Source organism: Tubulanus polymorphus, chromosome 11, assembly GCF_964204645.1.
Source record: "Tubulanus polymorphus chromosome 11, tnTubPoly1.2, whole genome shotgun sequence".
Classification (NCBI taxonomy): domain Eukaryota; kingdom Metazoa; phylum Nemertea; class Palaeonemertea; order Tubulaniformes; family Tubulanidae; genus Tubulanus; species Tubulanus polymorphus.
Genome location: NC_134035.1, coordinates 6005743 through 6025008, shown reverse-complemented (window position 1 = coordinate 6025008; position 19266 = coordinate 6005743). Strand labels below are relative to the sequence as shown.

Here is a 19266-nt window from a genome sequence, read left to right as displayed (position 1 = left end):
TCCCTCGATTTCTAAAACGAAACGTTCAGACGGACCACGACCCGACTACGGAATCAGAATCGACGAATTAACTTCCGTCTTGCGCTTTAGTCCCGACAACGAAATGTGAACAGTTACGTAAATAATAAACAACTGAATTTTTGAAGATTTGTCCGAAGATATCTGAAATCAACGGCATTCAGTTTGACATCGGTCGTTGAAAGTGTCGCTCGCTCCTCGCACTGCTGAAATACCCGTTGATATTATGTCATAATGACACTAGTTTAATACGTGTATGTCCTATAAAACGACGACGGTAATAGCTACACCTGCAGCTGGCAGCCATATACGTTACTACTCTCGATTATAAATCGTATATAATAATAATTTGCATGAATGAGTCTCGTTAGGGATGAATCACGAATCCGATCGGAATCCGATAAAAAAAAAAACACGAAATCTGATCGGTACGACGTTTTAATCATATCGAAACGTTACATCGTATAAATACTTTCCCCGTTCGTCATAAACAAATGTTTAAATCCAAATCAGTCACTGCACATGACAGTGTTTCAGCTGTTTTGATGCAGCCGTTTATAATATGTTCGTTTCGGTGCGAAACACAGTTCACGACGTGCGAGTAACCGGCGTGGGAGGAATCCCCGGTATCCGGAGTTCTATCCCCGATACAGATCAATGAAGCGTGTTCGTCTACCCCGCTGAATCAGCTGATCGTTACCGTGGACGACGACGACGACAACAATGTTTTCAGTCGTCTCCGCGCTCTGCGGCGCACGCGCGCGGACACAACTCGAGAGAATCGCGTCGTCAATGGATACTAAACATTTCTCGAACCGCTGAACGTCGATGACTCATAACGGGGGCTGTAGAAACGACAGACCGTCGTCGTCGCGATATTAGATCGAACACATTTTTCTATCCGACACAGAGCGTAATGAGAACTTCTTCAAGCGATTAGAAATCCTTCGTTAAATGTAAAAACAATTGATCCGTGCGACGACAAAATAGGTCAAACCAGCCGCGAGAACGCGTGCCCTATATCCCAAAATAATTCGTCGGCCTAAGACCTCGAACCGTCCACGACTGGTTTAAGACTCGGATAGTTGCTTTCTCAATTGATCGGTTTCGAGTTTCGAGTTAAAAGAGTCGCGAGCTTCGATCTCGCCGTAATCCTTCGGGACGATTAACCAATCGACGTTTTAAAGTCGAACGCAAAAATCAGACGTCGTATTACGACATCTCGACGGCAAATAAATACAGCATCACCGAGTCTGCGCGAGGCTGCTGCAGCTGCATCGGTTCAGAGGAAACAGCTGAAGAGTACGCGCATACCGAGCATACACCGTCGTTGTCGTCGTCGTGATGTCATCGTTATGCGTGTACCGATGCAACATTTTTACCGTAAACGCGAAGACGACGAGCTCGCGTAAACAGACGCCGAATCAGTACACGCTCGTCCATGCGTCTTTTATGAATAAACAACTTTTTTCAATTAATCTAGTGACTTTACAGAAAAAGCGATCGCCGCATTAGATCGATCTTTTGTACCTTCAGAACATCACAAACGCAGCCAGGAATGAAAGATCTTTTTTATAATATCTAACACAAGGCCAGAAAAGGGCTTCTTTGGAACTTGATGAGTTTGTTCATTCAAGTGGTACTGCGCACTCTCATTTCAACCAGACCGCTGGACCAGTGATGACAGGTCAGAGTGCTGGACCAGTGATGACCGGTAATTTTAAACAGACTGCTGGACCAGTGATGACAGGTCAGAGTGCTGGACCAGTTATGACCGGTACATTTTAAACAGACTGCTGGACCAGTGATGACCGGTAAGCCCGCTGGACCAGTGATGACCGGTACATTTTAACCAGACCACTGAACCAATGATGACCGGTACATCTTAGTCAGACCGTTGGACCAGTGATTACCAGTACATCGAAACAGATTCAAGCCACGGAAATATCATATATGTTTGATGGATATACCATACGAGGCAGACTTTCGAGCGCACACTCCCAATTTTATCGGATCAACTAATGAATCGGCTTTGCCGGGCAATCCAGTGAAATCAGGGAAGTGTGTGGCCGGTTTAAGCCCTGAGAGATAATTCAACGGTCAAGCTTAATAACCACTTGTTTATACGAGGAAATAGAATATCCCCAGATATGGCTTTGATGTCATAGATCAATTTGTTTGTCCCTCAAGAGCCCCATACAACTCTTGTTGTAGATACAACATGTACAGTAGACTTGTTCTCGTTACTCCTTTTACTAGCTACTGGTCAACTCGGCAAACCGTTTTCAACTCCTTACTAGCTACTGGTCAACTCAGCTAACCGTTTTCAACTCCTTACTAGCTACTGGTCAACTCAGCTAACCGTTTTCAACTCCTTACTAGCTACTGGTCAACTCGGCTAACCGTTTTCAACTCCTTACTAGCTACTGGTCAACTCGGCAAACCGTTTTCAACTCCTTACTAGCTATTGGTCAACTCGGCAACCCGTTTTTCAACTCCTTACTAGCTACTAGTCAACTTGGCTGACCATTTTCAACTCATTACAAGCTACTGGTTAAGTTGGGGATTTTTCTAAAAACCTTTGAGTTCTCCAATATTCAGCTTGGTGAAAAAATTACAGCAGTTCCAACGCTACTGAGTTCCCTGATTCTCAACTCCAAAGCTACGGAGTTCCCCCGATTCTCAACTCAGTGAAATACTTACAATAGTCCCAATGCTACCGAGTTTCATGATTCTCAATTTCAACGCTACTGAGTTCCCTGACTATCAACTCCTAGAAATAATTACAGCAGTCCCAACGCTACCAAATATGCCAAGCAGCGTTTTTAGTTAACGATTGGTAAGAAAACCAATTATTATAAAGTGGATATGAAAGAATGAATAGATTATATGATAATTGCGCTGTATCGATGTAATGCGTATTGAGCGAAGGAGGTTTATTACCGGGGCATTGATTTTATGGATCATTCTGCGGATTGGTTTTTTATTATCGCTAATGGTAAATCCCCGTTTAACCTTTATATAACGATCTGATCGTCTTATCAGGAAACTGCAGACAATGAGAGAGAGGGAGCAAGCCAGACAGCAGGGGGGAGGATTATAGGGAGACCTAAAATAACAACATTCGGCGCAAAAAAGGTCACAAGCCCAAAAATGCCATTTATTGGCAAAAAGGTCATAATCCGGCCCTCAGATACCTAGGCTGGCACAAACAAGGTCGCAAGCCGGCCCTAAAATGCCATTTGTGGCAAAATAATCCATATTGTCATTAGCCATCTTGCCCTAATTGCCCCGATTCTAAAAAAATTTCTAGGATTAGGGTAAGCATTTTACATAAAAATAAAAACGCATGAGGTCATGTACTAGATACCAAACCTCGTCACAATTGATCGAAGTGTCCGTAAAAATTTAACATTAAAACTTGCGACGTGCTAGAAGTGCACCGATATCGGTGAACGACGTCTCTATTCGGATCGGGCCATTGTTAGGGCAGTAGATTGTACGACCGGGGCCCGGAATTCAAATACTTCAAAAAATATTATCAAATAAGATGAACCGTTCTGCTCGGTGTAGTTTTCATTGATCATCGAGAAAAAAGTCGTGTATAACTGTAAACCTGGCAGAACTTATGCCGCAGTATTTTGTTAACAGGCACCGTTGCGTAAGCGTCCCGAGGCAACTACAACAAACACTCGTAATACCAGACCCCGCCCGACAACAACACCCGAAATACGAGACACCGCCCGAAAACATGTCATACGACGAACTCGAGTAATAAACGTCACAAAGATGAGTCAGTTTTATCCGTCGATATAACCAGGTGACTCACAGTGCATGCACCGACTGAAAGCGGGGCAGCACCAGACACGAGCAAGCGCTCGGCGATTAGTTTTCACTAATGTTCATAGATGGCGATAAGGAGATGAGCTTTACCAGTAAACAGTGTTCTCCCATATGCTGGATTATAATAAAGGGGCTGCATTCATTGTTCAGTGTATGACATTGCGGCTGCTGAAGTAGTGAGGTTTTCGATCCCCCAAAAAAAACCAAAAATTCACGGTTAACTTCAGTTTAATCTCTTATCTTTCATATAAGCTGAATATATAAAGCAATGTCATCCACTCTGGTAGGGGTGGAAGATATTCTATAAGGGATGGTTGATTTTCAGAGGGGCGTCAATAAAAGTGAAAGGGGTGACCGCCCCCTCTAAAAACTGTTTTGGAGAACGCAAGTAAATCATGTAACAAACCGCTCCTGCATAAGGTATCCTAGTATCGTACAGCTGCATAGCCTGTCCCGGAAAAGTGACTTCAGAGAAAAGATGATCCTTTAGATTTGATTCATTCTCTAAGAGCGGGATGCGTGTTACCGTTAGGGGTTAGGGTTACCGCAGTTCAACGCGCAGCGTCTCGCGACGTGTGAACCACAGTTCGCTGCACTTCGACATGGACCGTCGATGAATCGTCGGATGTTCTGATTAAAACTATTGATATCGCGACAATAACACGACGTTTATTCGATAAAATATCGAAACAAAAAAACTAACGCGCATCGATTGACATCGCGAAATTAAACATATCAACAACAAATCTCGAAGTATGATGAATCTTTCGATTCGAAGAAAACAAGACCCGGAGACGGCGTTGATGAAATCAAATATTCTTTTTAGATTCACCACAAGGTCCTCGGAAAATGAAGAAAATACCGGACTCCAACTACAACAGATCTGCCAACCCCTGAAAATTGTTTCGATGGACAGAGATCGCCACTTTCCACGACAGTCACAATTTTCAGGGACATCCTCAGCGATTCTCATCCTCAGTGAAGATTTCAGCGTGTAAGTTTTGTAAACTTAATTCAAGCACTCATCTTGTGCCCGGGTGAAGAGAGCTGCATCTTCTGGATAAAAATTTTGTAAAATTCACAGAAATTATCAGGAAATCTAACTAGCGCCTTAGTGTTCACTTGTAATAATATATCACTACCGCCACCTATATCGATCATCTATTCCCTTGCCGCTTGCCAACTTCCGTCGAAAATATTGAAATTAATAAAAACTGTGACATTTTCGCGTGATGAAATTGCTTAAAAATCTATGACATTTTTATTGTTTCCCGAGAAACCGGGACAAACTATAAAATTCAGTGACTATCCCGCAAAATACGGGACAGTTAGCAGCTACGCTGCAAGCGTCAAGCAATGTTAAGATTTTGTCATATTCATAACACCTGTAGACATTGATCAGCGATCGACAGAATTCAAAGAAAACATGTGTGTGTGTGTTTGTGTGTAGCTTTAATATCGACCTGCTGGCTGCAACTGAGTCTAATTTCAAGTACTTTCCACATCTGCCAAAAACTAGAATGCATGCACACGTACGTACATAGGAGCTGTGACAAACGCGTATGCAAATGTTGACCCACGGATGATTATATCACTGCGCAAAAAAAATCTATATTCCAATGGGCAGTTTTCATTTATTCAATCCAGATGGACCTATGCAGACATGAGGACACCCCCAATATTGTGGAGACCCCAACTTAGGGTACACACAGCGTAGACATCACCAACATTGATTACCCCAAAGTGGACACTTCCAACGTCCCGGAGATCACCAACAAGGACACCTCCCACATGGACACACTCAGCACGGACACCCATATCAAGACATCACCGACATGGGCACCGCCAATATGGATGGACCCAATAAACAAAACGTAAGTACGAATAGAAAGAAGTTAACTTATGTCATCACGCCCACAGTGACTGCAATCATTAATCACAGACACACCACACGCGTCTACAACAGCAAACAGTGTGATCGTATATATTCAACACGCGCCTAACTTCTCATGATTTCCCAAGAGCTACTTTTGCAATGACAAAAAGAAAACAGTAACATAACGATAAGTTCATCTGTAAACGTCCCTTGAAACATGAAACAAATGAGGCGAAATTCTATAATTGGTCTGGCTAAAAAATGGCGTGTTGGTAATGGCAGAATTGCCTGTAGAAGCCAGACATATGGGGTATCCGTGTAAACGCGCTCTAGTCTACCCCGAGGTAATCGAGACGTGTGATTTATAGATTCTGTAATAATTGAGTGTTGAATTGAAGGTAAACATCTTTAAAAATCTGAACGAGATTAGAATATAATGTAAACTAAACATTTCGTACCGATATTCCCTCCTTCGGGAAGAGATATTATACGTTTACGGATAGACCATCATCAGAACCATGTTCCATAGAAAAATACATTGATATCACTTTCTGGCATCTGTTTGTAAGATCGAAGTCTACGCAATAAGAGGGGGCCATTTATATTCTACCCATCTGTGATGTAGGAAAATAAAGGCAATACATGCACTCCGGTTTAAGAACAGATTATATGTTCTCTATACAGTCAAAAACAACTACGTACATCCCCCCCCCCCCCAATAAACCACAAAAACATATTGAATCGAAAAATTTTGAGTTCCAGGGCTGCTGACCTTTGAAAAGTGCTATCAGTACCAAATTGAATATTTTTCAGTAATACTTTGTTGAAATACAAAATTAATCAGTAATCAACAGGAAGACCCTCAGTAACATCTTTCATATTCCTGTACGTATCAAACAAATCATATCAGTATTCTTGTTTCAAGATAGTAATACCGTGTACAGTTAGCAGCTCTGTAGACCCTGGGCTAAAAAGCACCGGTGGTTTCGTGGGTGTTTCGCTACTGCGTATTGAACATATTGGACAGCAACGCGGGCGGTCATCCTATCATTCTCAAGTTTACGGGCATCCATTATTCTCGAGTTTACGAGCATCTCTCATTCACAAGTTTACGGGCATATCTCAAAGACGAGTTATTTATTGAGACACAGAAGAAACAGTAGTCTCTCTCAGACTCTGTCTCTCTCTCTTGCTTTAGGTCAGATGGCATTTCATAAACAATGAAGTCGATGCATACAGGCAGACACCGTGGTATGAATTTAAATCCTACTGTCATCATCTGATTAATGTTTACACGCGTCAACGCTGAATGTCAAACGATGTCACGAACGATAGATCGAAAGGGAAAGCGTTTTTTCTTTATTTGGCCCAGAGACAATATTCACTTGTAAGTTATTATTCGAGGAAGTGGGATTGCCGCGCAAATTAATAACAGAGTCATAAGGCGAGAAAAGGGGCGCGGTCTAATCAGAGTTACGACGTCGCGTTTTATGTCAGTTAAATGATAAGCAGATACGTATAGAAGCAGATATAATGATTCCGAATACCCAAAAAAAATCAACCAAAAAATTTCCTAAATAAAAAACTAATAATAATAATAATAATAATAATAATAATAAAATTCTTTATAAAAATTTTTATGTAGCGCTAAATCTTATAATGACTCAGCAGAGCGCTTTACAGAAAAATGTTCAACAATACAGTTTAAAATACAATAATATTCCCTTGAGCTACAACATTTCAGTTGTAAGTTTCATTAAAGATATGTGCTCTAAGTCACTTCTTAAAGATATGGATCGATTCACTCTCCCGAAATATGTTTCGGAAGCAAGTTCCATAGTGTTGGTGAGATAAAACAAAAAGATCGGCTACCAATATTCCTCTTTGGGATAGGAGGCAGTTTACGTAAAACATCAAGACCAGATGACGACTAGGAGTATATGGTGATAAAAAGTTCAGACTGATAAGATGGTGCAGAGTTATCTAAACATTTATATGTCACGTCAGAGTGACATTATTTGACATTCAAGAACTGATACATAGCCTGATTATCATGTAACGAATATTGAAACTAATCTATAGAGAATCCCACAGTAATAACAAAAAAAAATGTTAAGTCCAAAAATGTTTCTTTGAGCAAGTAGTACAACATTTCCACTATAACCTATTAGTCAACTTCAGGAATACTGACTACCAGTATTCCTGAAGATGACTAATAGGTTATAGTCGAAACGTTGTAACAAGCAGCCTGTCGGCTGATACAGCTCCGCTGTTTTATGATAAGATTTTACAAGGACCACCTGCACAGCGCGCCCTAGTGTCTTAATCTGGAAAACGGCCCTAAAACTTTTTAGCCCTTGGCCCATAGTATCTTCATGCCAAATTTCGTCAAGATCGGATTACAATTGTAGGATGAGTAGCGATTTAACGATATTACAAGCGCCACCAGTAAAGCGCCCCCTAGAGATTAAATATGAAAAATGGCTCTATACCTTTTAAGCCCTTGGCCCATAGTATCTACGTAGCCAGTTTCATCAAGATCAGAAAAGAACTGCAGCACTAGTAGCAAATTGAAGCAAAAGTTGACGGACAGACAATGATGGATAATCCCCCTAACCCATCGGTCACCGCAGAGCTAAAAACTACTGGCTCGAGGAAACATTTTCAGACTTCCTATCATTTTTTTAAGATAAGAATTGTGGGCTTCCCTACATTTTATCGTCATAACATGGATCATAACGCATCGACTGTATAGAGTTGACGGAAAACTTAACACTCGCTCAGACTTCGACGTATATGATATGTTCGCATTCGCTAGAAGCTGCTGATCGGTTTAAAGACGTCGTCGTTCGTTCGCGTGACGAAAATGAATTGAAAATCAAATACGTTTGAAGTCATTGAATTGTTGATTAAAATTGCATCGAATCACGTCTCGTTGTCGTTTCTCGCGTCGGTTTTTCGTCCGTTTTTACCGACGACTTTAAAAATCGTTTTTCGACGTCGCTCGGTAGTTTAACCCTTCATCGTCGGGTCCAGTAGGATCAACTGTGTGAATTTTAGTTTCGAACACGGATTTGCAACGACGTATGAACAGCTGATAAAGAAAGAAATCATGGTGCAAAGTGTAAAGCGCGTTCAACTTTGAAATAGATGGTAATGGGTTTTCCTATGAGTCATAAGTACATGGCACAACAGTTCTTGATGATAATGAAACTGGGAAAGCCCTTTTAGAGGGCTTTCTTAGTGATACCCTGCTGAAGGGCTTCCCTGTGATGTCATCATCAAGAAACAAGGTCAAGCATCGAATAGTAGGGGAAAAATTCATTGAAATTTTTGCACATTTTCTCCCAGCACTTCCTGCCAGCTTAGAGCTGATGCCTGAAACTCTCCATATCAATTCCGACACCTATTTCCCTCCTTATGACAAAATATCAGCTGTGTATATTCAGTGGTTACAATTTGTGCACCGAGAGAACAGAAAGTTACTCTCAGAACCGTTCCATAGACAAACATTAGTCGCGCGCGCGAAGAGGAACGAAGATCTGCGAATGAAATATGATTGCCGGATTTAGGCGAGGGGGCATCGGAATGTTTGGTGTTAAGAAACGATGAGATAAGAAGTATAATAATTCATCAGTGTTGAAATCGACTCGTGAAGCAGCGTTAAAGCCCCGCGTGGGGCTCGTATATTTAAACCCCCACGGGGTTCGTGTACACCGTCGCTGTGTGTATGACGTCAGGGGATATTAAATTAATGCTGTTGTACCTCCGTGTTAGGCAATTATCTGATGATCGATCATCCCTTAACTGGAAACCAGCGGCCGATTGCGTCAAAATTGAAGAAAAAAAAACCTCGTCTTTTCAAAGTTGTTTTTAACTATTTCGGATTTGAAAGTTACATTCATAATGTCAGACATCAGTCGGGGGTTTAAGATGTGTAAGGTCACATTGAAGTGGGAGGGAGGGATGGAGGTACGGAGGGAGGGATGGAGGAACAGATGGAAGGACAGGGGAGGGAGGAATGGTGGGGAATAGGGAAGGGTGGAGGGAGGGATGGAGGGGACAGGGGGAATAGTAAGGAGGGAGGGATAGAGGGAGGGAGGGATAGAGGGAGGGACGGATGGAGGGATGGGGGAGGGGGAATGGAAGAGAATAGGGAGGGGTGGAAGGGACAGGGGAAACGGGGAGGGATGGAGGGGACAGGGGTAATAGGGAGGGAGGGAAATGAAGGGAGGGACACAGGGAGGGAAGGAAGGAGGGAAGGTGGGAGTGATGGAGCGAAGTAGGGAGGGATGGAGGGGAGGTGGGAGGGAATGGAAATAGGGGAGGAAGGGAGGGACGGATTGAGGGTTAGATTGAAGTGAGTCTCAGGGGTTGGTCGCACGATGTGTCGCACCAGTAGCACGTCATTGATAGCCATATCACATGTGTTCAACCTCTCGCACCCCCCGCGAGACGACGACCAATTACTAGAATTCTATTCCTACAAGTGAGCTATAGAGACAGGATGAAGGGCAGCGGCGGCGTTATGTAATCGATCACGCGTGCCGCAAATTAGGAGAAACCACGACGAATCAACACATTTACTTCCTCCGGGAAGAGACCGGGACCGCACGAGATTCGACGTTCGAAGCCAATCGGACACATTCGACGTTCTAAACGACCGAATAAAAACCGGCTGTTTTTCAATCGTCATCAAAACCGTCGCCAGTCATGGTCTGATCTATATTCCGACTGGTAAGATGACAATAAACCATGCGATCCTAATAATACCAGTCGTCAGTGGGAGTAGTTTCGTTGTGTCAGTGTAAACTGTATAAGAGAGGATATGCCTGAAGAGGGGGAAATGTAGCTTCAGCAAACATTTGCGGCAATAGATTTATTTTTTCTCGTTTGAAAATGAGATTTTCGCCGTCTTCGTTTTAATGCATTTTCAACAACGCGAACTCTCAAGATAGACTGCATGAGTATTATCATAGTCTAAAAGCTAACGTCACTCATCGTCAGGAACTGTGTTTGCCTAAAAAAATGGAGCGATCTCAATTACTCAGATATCTTCTATGCTACGAGGCCTATCGGGTAGATATATGCAACTAGGGGTCCAGGGACACCCAGTACGCTTGGTGTGAAATGCTTGACAATCTGACATATCCAATGCCCCCTGGTGAACATATACAGAAACCAATGATCTTGCAATGATAGAATTCGGCGTGAGCTATTTGCAATTGATTGAGGTTACAAAATACACATAGGTGTCGATATCCATGGAATTACAATACCGACGCCCCCTGGCAGCCCCCAACCCTCACTACACCGAAACCAAATAAAGAAAATCAAGAACTCTATTTCGGTACAAAAACCAATGGAGAAAACGAACGAATAGACGTGTCAGAAATTGGAGGTTAGGGGATGAGTGAGCAGACAGCTGTCTGTATTGAGTAATCATAATGATTATTCTAACGATTAATCAGTAAGTTCCGTATTGATCTAATCCTATAGTACGCGTTATAAACATGTGTTCACAGACAATAACTTCATTATCTAAACACGTTGTATCTATGCGAATCAATTGAAAATCTGTTTCGCGGTCCGATATATCACGGGCGGCTACGACATGTGATGGATACGCTACCGATTCAACTGCCAGAGAACGTAACCCGGCTTACATCGGCGGAGCTGACCGAACGTGACGCGATTAACTCCTTTTTTTCTAGAAAAGTTTATTTCTCGAAAAGCGTATTCCTAAAAATCGTAAATAATCAGCGCATATCACGCCATGCGTGTGTAATAAAGGACCACGGGTCCAGTAGGATCAACAGAGCACATTTTTCAGTTTCAAGCACAAAAATCGATTTGTTCTCGGGTGTGTTACATATAAACAGCTGATAAGCACGTTCATCTTTGAAATAAAATAAAATAATAATAAAAATGAGCTGACAAGATAATTCAAAGTTAGTCAATTTAAAACACACGTGAATAATATTGAGGTTTAGATTTTAAAGACGACTTAAGGCTGGCTTATGTCGACAAGCAACGCGACGCCTACCGACGCAACTGGGTTTATCGCCAATTAGCGGCAACTAGCGGCCTACGAGAGGCCGCCAGTTGCTGCTCTATCGGTTCGACATAAGCCGGTTTGCGACGGCAACCTGCCGTCTACCGACTTGTCGCAAGCCGTATCCGGCTAGTTACCCATGTTCTACTCCGGCCTACGGTAGGCGGACAGTTGCTTTCGATCGCAACTGACATTAGCTCATCTGCGACGCGACGGAACTGAGCGCAAGGGTTCCAGCCAATAAGAGACCGCATATACATAGTACAAATTATGACCGCTAGTTAGCGTCATTCATATTTAGTCATAAACTTTCAAATTCAAGTATTTCGAAACGTTAACCAAACGTTCAGTACAGCAGATGACTGAACCGAAGATCTAGAAGCGAAATTGGTAGAATTATGGTGTGAGCGGCCATCTTTATATAATATCGCTAGCACATTGCATTCAAAACAGAATCAGAAAGATAAAGATCTTAAAGAAATAGCTTTTCTAATAGAAATATATTTCCCAATAATTCAAAATAAATCAAATTTATTCTCAAAATGCTTATCACGTGACCATCTGAGCCGTTGCAGTAGCCAGTAATCGTAACCAACATAAGCAGGGAAGCAACTGGGAGGATCTCGTATCCCGCTAGTTGGCCTCAGTTGCTGCGAATCGGAGCGCAGTCGACATAAGCTGGGCTGCGATCGCGGTTGCTCTCAGTTGCGTCGGTAGGAGTCGGTAGGCGTCGCGTTGCTTGTCGACATAAGCCAGCCTTAAGATCTACAGTAGCGGTAATAAATTTTTCTAAAAAAATCTTGTCATGTTCAGTAAGTGCAACTAATCTTAGTCATGTGTAAAATCTAAACCTTTATATTCATTCTCATTTCTATCAATTGTTTTAAATCATATATCTTATCAGCTTATTCAAATTTCATAAGCATAGCATAATATGCACTGATTTTCAATTTTTAGTAATGCTCCTTAAAAGAAATTTCATCATTATTATCAATATACGTAAAGTTTTTAAAGCATAAATCAAATAGAAATACACGTAATTAACATTTAGGAGTTGATTGATGCTTGAATTGAGATAAAGCTATTACAATCGACGTATACGTATAAAAATCCAGTTCTGACCATTAACAATTTCTCGATAGCCTAAAGAGTACAACAGCCACGCACAGCCTGCCGGAAATATTCCAACACTGGCTCGATTGGATTTTTATGAGGAGTTTATATTTGCCATTGCCGGTTTGGGGTCGGGTATTTTAGAGTGAATGGGTGCATTTTTATTCTCTACCACTGGACAAAAACTACGCACGCCAATTACATAAGAGCAATAAGTACGTCGGTGTTTGCGCGCAGTTGCTGTAGCAGGTTTTTGATGTGAAATGCTGTCCTACCGTCGAGACATTAATGAACGTATTATACTAGTGTGCAAAATACTGAATCGCTAATAGAAACAACACATACAAACATGTTATATTAGCTATTAGCAAAGCAATTAGAAAAGTTGTGTCGCGTCAATCAGTAATTTGGTAGTTTTGCACACGGTATAGAGAGCTAGAGCTAGAGATAGTGCTAGGGGTTAAGCAAGGGGTACTGCTAGGGGTTAAGCAAGGGGTAATGTTAAGGGAAGACCTAGGATTAAGCAAGGTGTTAAGCACGGGGTACTTTTAGGAGTCCAGCAAGGGATAATGATAGGGAAAACCCGGAATTAAGCAAGGGGAAAAAATGGAAGACCTGGGATCATGCAAGGGGTCAATCTAGGGCTGCTAGGGATTAAGCGAGGGTTAATGTTAAGGAAAGACCTGGGAAGTGCTAGTGGTAGAGCAAGGGACTATGCAAGAGGTAGAGTCGAGGGAAGACCTGGTGCTAAGAGTAAAGCGCATGAAGGGAATCAAGTATTTTTGTTATTTCATCTTAATAATTTTTGCGAGTTACGTAATATGTAATCCACCGTATTGAGATGCAGAAAATCCTTTGAAAGGAAGACGCTACACGTTCTATCCTTAAAGTACGAATCCATCAGCGTGACTATGGTTCGAGCAAAGTCTTTTGTTCTGGAACCCGTGAGAAGACGTGTTTATTGCTAATCTCGTTCTCTCTCGGTTAACAGCGGTGTAAATTACACCCGGCGGAAAAACACCTTTAACACACACAAACACGATCTTAATTCCGCGTCGTGTCTGTCGCAAGTCACTGTCTTCCAAAAAGAACGACTCTGGTGCATAGCGTTCGCGAAGTAGTTATCGAAATGACAAGTAATTTACTGATGTAGAGAACACAATCTTCTACACTTAACACTGCTTTATATAAACCAATCACGGTTTCGCAAATTACCTTTCACAATCTCACCTTCTCCCACACAATACCAGTATACACACATCCCATCAGCCTCACTCCTTCCTCTCTCTCTCCTCTCACAGTTTTCCACTACTTTCAGTATCTCACATTCTCCCCGCTCCCTCTCACATTCTCCACACTCCCTCTCACATTCTCTACACTCCCTCTCACATTCTCTACCACTCCAGTCTCTGTCCATGTATGTAGTCTGATGTGTCCACATTCGCTGTATATAGAGTTATAAGGAACCCACTATCAGTATCTAATTACCTGACCAAATTAGAAGTAAGTGGGCAAGTAGTTGCTGTCCTCTATCACAGCCCAGTTGTCAATTACCAGCCTCAGGATATGAGACAACCTCATCTGTTAACATGCACCGTACAGGCTCGTACAGGCTCTTTAAGAACCAGCCGTGAATAAAAATGCCATGGTCAGTACATCCGGAGACCTGAGCCGAGGGTGGATAGGTTCCCAGACTAATACTAATAATTAATGCGTTCAAGTCTCTCCTATCGCCGGTCAATAACTATAAATTGTCAGTGAGAACGTGTGTCTCTATAGTAAACAATAATTTATAGATTACGCAGCTCGTTGTTGAAATATTTTAAGAGTTAAATCCGACGTGGAAGCCATATTCAGATGGAGTCGTCATATCGTTAAGAGTAGCATAATGTCGCTAATGTTTCATTCGTAGCCTGTAAACAATGGCTGTAAAGGTAGAAATGACACTCATATTCACATCACAAAGTGGCAATTATTGTTGTTAAAAGTATTGGGCAGGAGTGTCGCTGAGGGGGGAAAGGGTGCAGGGGAGGGGGAGAGGTGCAGGGGGAGCGTACACTAACTCACTGATCTATCTCTATAGTTACTGAATGAAATGGTCGCAGACTCTGATACCCATTGAGTGCAGTTGATGTAAACTGATTTTTTAATGATATAAATAGAATTTCTAATGATATGAGTTGTATATCGGAATTGATGAATCTGGAGAAGAATGTTAAATTGGGTTTCGAATATCGCATCTAATTAATTTTGATAGTTTGAAATAATGTGTACTTTTTTCCAGTAACTATTTGTTATTTCCATTTTGTAACTTTGTCAATTACTATTTTCTGCCGATTCTTGACAATCACGTCGTTTGATTATGATGAATCACAAACTTAATTGATATCAGCAACATGGTTTCCAAAATTACATTAATCAAATATTCTCAGGTTTTTCCCAAGTATGGGGATTTTTCAATTTTCCCAAATGGAAAATGGGGCCTTCATAAAAATGAACAAATACCATCACGCTACAGTCAACATTTTAGTGGTGACTGGTTGATAAAGGTGATTTTCAATGGATATCGCCCAAGAAAGTTGCCCTTGGCAGATGCAATACGGGAAATGTAAATGAATTTTCTAAAATATTTCCCTGATTCGAGGAAAATTTCTCAAATTCCCAAATATTTTCAAACTGGGAATTATTATTTCAAAATTCATAAGTTTTTCCCAATTTCCCTGTTCTGCGGGAACCATGCAGCACTGCAGAAATACCCGATCAACCGTTCATTGAATACTGTCTGCGATGAACCCCGCAAGTATTCCCGCCAAGTACGACAGCTTTTTCAACGCGTTGCCTTCGCCATTTAAACGAGAACGTTCTGACCAGTATCGCGAGAGAAAGCGTTCGTATTCGTAAACGCGTAATAAAAGCCCGATCTACGTACGGATAATTTCCCTTCGAGTCAACGCGAGAAAACTCTATTGGATAACGGGCTTTATAAGAAACAATTTCAGCGGATTATTGGTTAGTTTATATGTGACCCGTATAACGCCCGCGGGCCACGCGACGAGCCCCCGACAATTTCTGATTCGATTTCGCGATTAGCATCGGTTTCACTCCGCCGATCTCCTACGCGATAACAAGAAATGTTTTTAGATTCTATTGCGGGAAAACGGATACCTACGTTAAGGTGCGGCGCATACGACTAGAAAATATACAACATTTATCATTGATTGAAGAAAAAACCCATAATTATGAATAAAAACAGGAGGTGTTTAGACTCATGAGGTTTAGACTCAATTATGAGCCATTTTCAAAATTAAGAGAGTAGTGACGTTAAGACTCAATTTTATGAGCCATTTTCAAAAACTAAGAAAATAGTGAGATTTTGACTCAATTCTACGAGCCATTCGCAAAAACTAAGTGAGTAGTGAGGTTTATACTCAATTCTATGAGCCGTTTTCAAAACTAAGAGGATAGTGACGTTAAGACTCAACTTTATGAGCCATTTTCAAAAACTAAGAGAATAGTGACGTTAAGACTCAATTTTATGAGCCATTTTCAAAAACTAAGAGAATAGTGACATTTTGACTCAATTCTATGAGCCATTCGCAAAAACTAAGTGAGTAGTGAGGTTTATACTCAATTCTATGAGCCATTTTCAAAACTAAGAGAGTAGTGCTGTTTAGACCCAATTCTATGAGCCATTTTCAAAACTATGAGAGTAGTGATTTTTCGACTCAATTCTGTAAGCCATTTTCGAAAACTAGAGAGTAGTGACTCAATTCTATGAGCCATTTTCGAACTATGTTTGTCAAAGAATTCAGTCGAAATGTCAATACTTTCATAAGTTTTTCTTCAATATTGTAGGTTTTTTTCTTCAATTGAATTATAGACAGACACTTGTCTATACGGGAAACCAATATTTATCATCAGCTCGTTATAAAATACAAATTACGCCATGAATGAATGAACGAACTACAATATCGGATTTTCACTTATCTATTGTTTGAAGCTAACGCTGACAATCCTGCTATAATATAACATCCAATAGATTGTACTGGAAACGGTTTGATTGCATATACCGATTGTATATCTGGAAACTTCTTCAGTCGACGACGCAAAAATAGAATGAAAATAATGTCGGAAATGTTTCCTAAAGCAAGTAGTTTATTCGACGTTTCAGCTATATCGTATTTTTAATTCTAAGTGTGCGATTTCATATCATCGTTCTGACACTAACTCGAGAGAATTTCATCAGTGGTGATATTGAACCCTTTTTTTTACTCAGTTCACTCAAATATTGGTTTTGGTTGTTTTCAGTTCAGTTCGATATTAGAATTCAACCGTTTCAAGTAAAAGAATTCGAACAAACGAAACCTGTATGTACAAGGTAGGTCCAACTCGAGATAGGGTAGGTCCAACCCGAAATAGGGTAGGTCCAACCCCAGAAAGGGTAGGTCCAACCCCAGAAAGGGTAGGTCCAACCTGAGATAGGGTAGGTCCAATCCGAGATAGGGTAGGTTCAACCTGAAATAGGGTAGGTCCAACCAGAGATAAGGTAGGTCCAACCCGAGATAGGCTAGGTCCAACTCATATAGGGTAGGTCCAACACCAGAAAGGGTAGGTCCAGCCCAAGATAGGATAGGTCCAACCCAGTATAGGGTAGGTCCAATCCGAGATAGGGTAGGTCCAATCCGAAATAGGGTAGGTCCAACCTGAGATAGGCTAGGTCCAACTCAATATAGGGTAGGTCCAACCCCAGAAAGGGTAGGTCCAGCCCAAGATCGGATAGGTCCAACCCAGTATAAGGTAGGCCCAAACCGAGAGGTCCAGCATGAGGTGCCTGAATGACAGAGCTAAGATGAAATTTAATCATAGTAAACGGTTTTTTTCTGATGTAAACAACATCTTGAATACAGTGCAGATAGAACATGAATTACTCATTAGCCGAGTCTGTTATCACACACACATACACACAGTCAGCTTCAACTGTATTGACTGAAAAATAACCTCAACACTTGTTGATCATCAGGGGGTTTGTTGTGTAGACATAGCTTAGATTTAAGACCAGTCAAAGACCATCTTACATGTCTATAGCTAATCTGTAGTAAGTTCTGTAACCAATCTAAAAACAAACCCACAAAATCATGTTTGAACTATTGCCAATGTAACAACTTTAGAACAGTCTAAGCTAATTTTTGTTCAATAGTCAATCTAAAAACTTCAAGACCAGTCTAAGCTCTTTTAGTTCTATAGCTAATCTAACAGCTTAAGACCAGTCTAAGCTTATTTTTGTTCCATAGACAATTTAACAACTTAAGACCAGTCTCAGCTCTGTTTGGTTCTAACACCAAACTAACAACTTCAAGACCAGTCTAAGCACTTTTAGTTTTATAACCGATCTTTCAACCTAAGACCAGTCTAAGCTCATTTTGGTTCCATCCTACCCAACAACTTAAGTCCAATCCGAGTCCATTTTGGTTCTATAAACTATCTAACAACTTAAGACCAATCTCAGCTCATGTTTCCATAGAGAATCTAACAACTTGAGCCCATTTTTGTTCTATAACCTAACAAACGGTTCAAGACCAGTCTAAGTTCATTTTGGTTCTATAACCAATGTAACAACTTCGATACCAGTCAAAGCTCTTTTAATTCTATAGCTAACAACTTAAGACCAGTCTAAGTCAATTTTGGTTCAAAACCAATCTAACAACTTAACATTTAAGACCACTTTTGGTTTCAGTCACACTGCTCAGTGGCACCCAGTCGTGACTGTAGCCGGGTGGTGGTGCATGTTTAAATGTTCTAGACACAAACAGCGAGACGAGAGACGAGTGGTTTCGCGGCGAGGCTAATTTCAATCAGATGAAATTTCAGTTCATCACGTTAATAACAGATGGATTAATTATTTTCATTTTACAGAGATTGAATCGCGCGGATGCGATCTCATCCAATCCCGCGAAGATGAGACGACTTACGTAAAAATAGGACGAACTGCAGGCGTGATTTCAATCGTAGCCACTTCACAGAATTACTATATTGTATCATCCTGCCAATATTTTATATACGAGGGTTGGATCAATAGTGAAGTTATTTCAAGAACGATGGATCAATCATCGAAGCTAAAATGAAACCTACATCTGGATATAACATATACACCTATATACAAACATACAGACAGGCGGCGAGGTGACGACAGTAACTAACTACGTAGTGACATATATGGGTAGACAGACACACCTCGGGTGGATGGGCACATATACAGGCGGACAGGCACACCTCGGGCTGATGGGCACATACGGGCAGACAGGCACATCTCCGGCAAATGGGCAGACATGCACACCTCAGGCTGATGGGCACATACGGGCAG

General features: G+C 41.4%; 1 protein-coding gene across 2 annotated transcripts in view; it reads right to left on the bottom strand.

The window, feature by feature from the left end:
- LOC141912512 (ligand of Numb protein X 2-like) overlaps positions 1-19266 on the bottom strand; it is a 54832-nt gene that overhangs the window by 18973 nt on the left and 16593 nt on the right. The gene's annotated exons all lie outside the window — the stretch shown is intronic.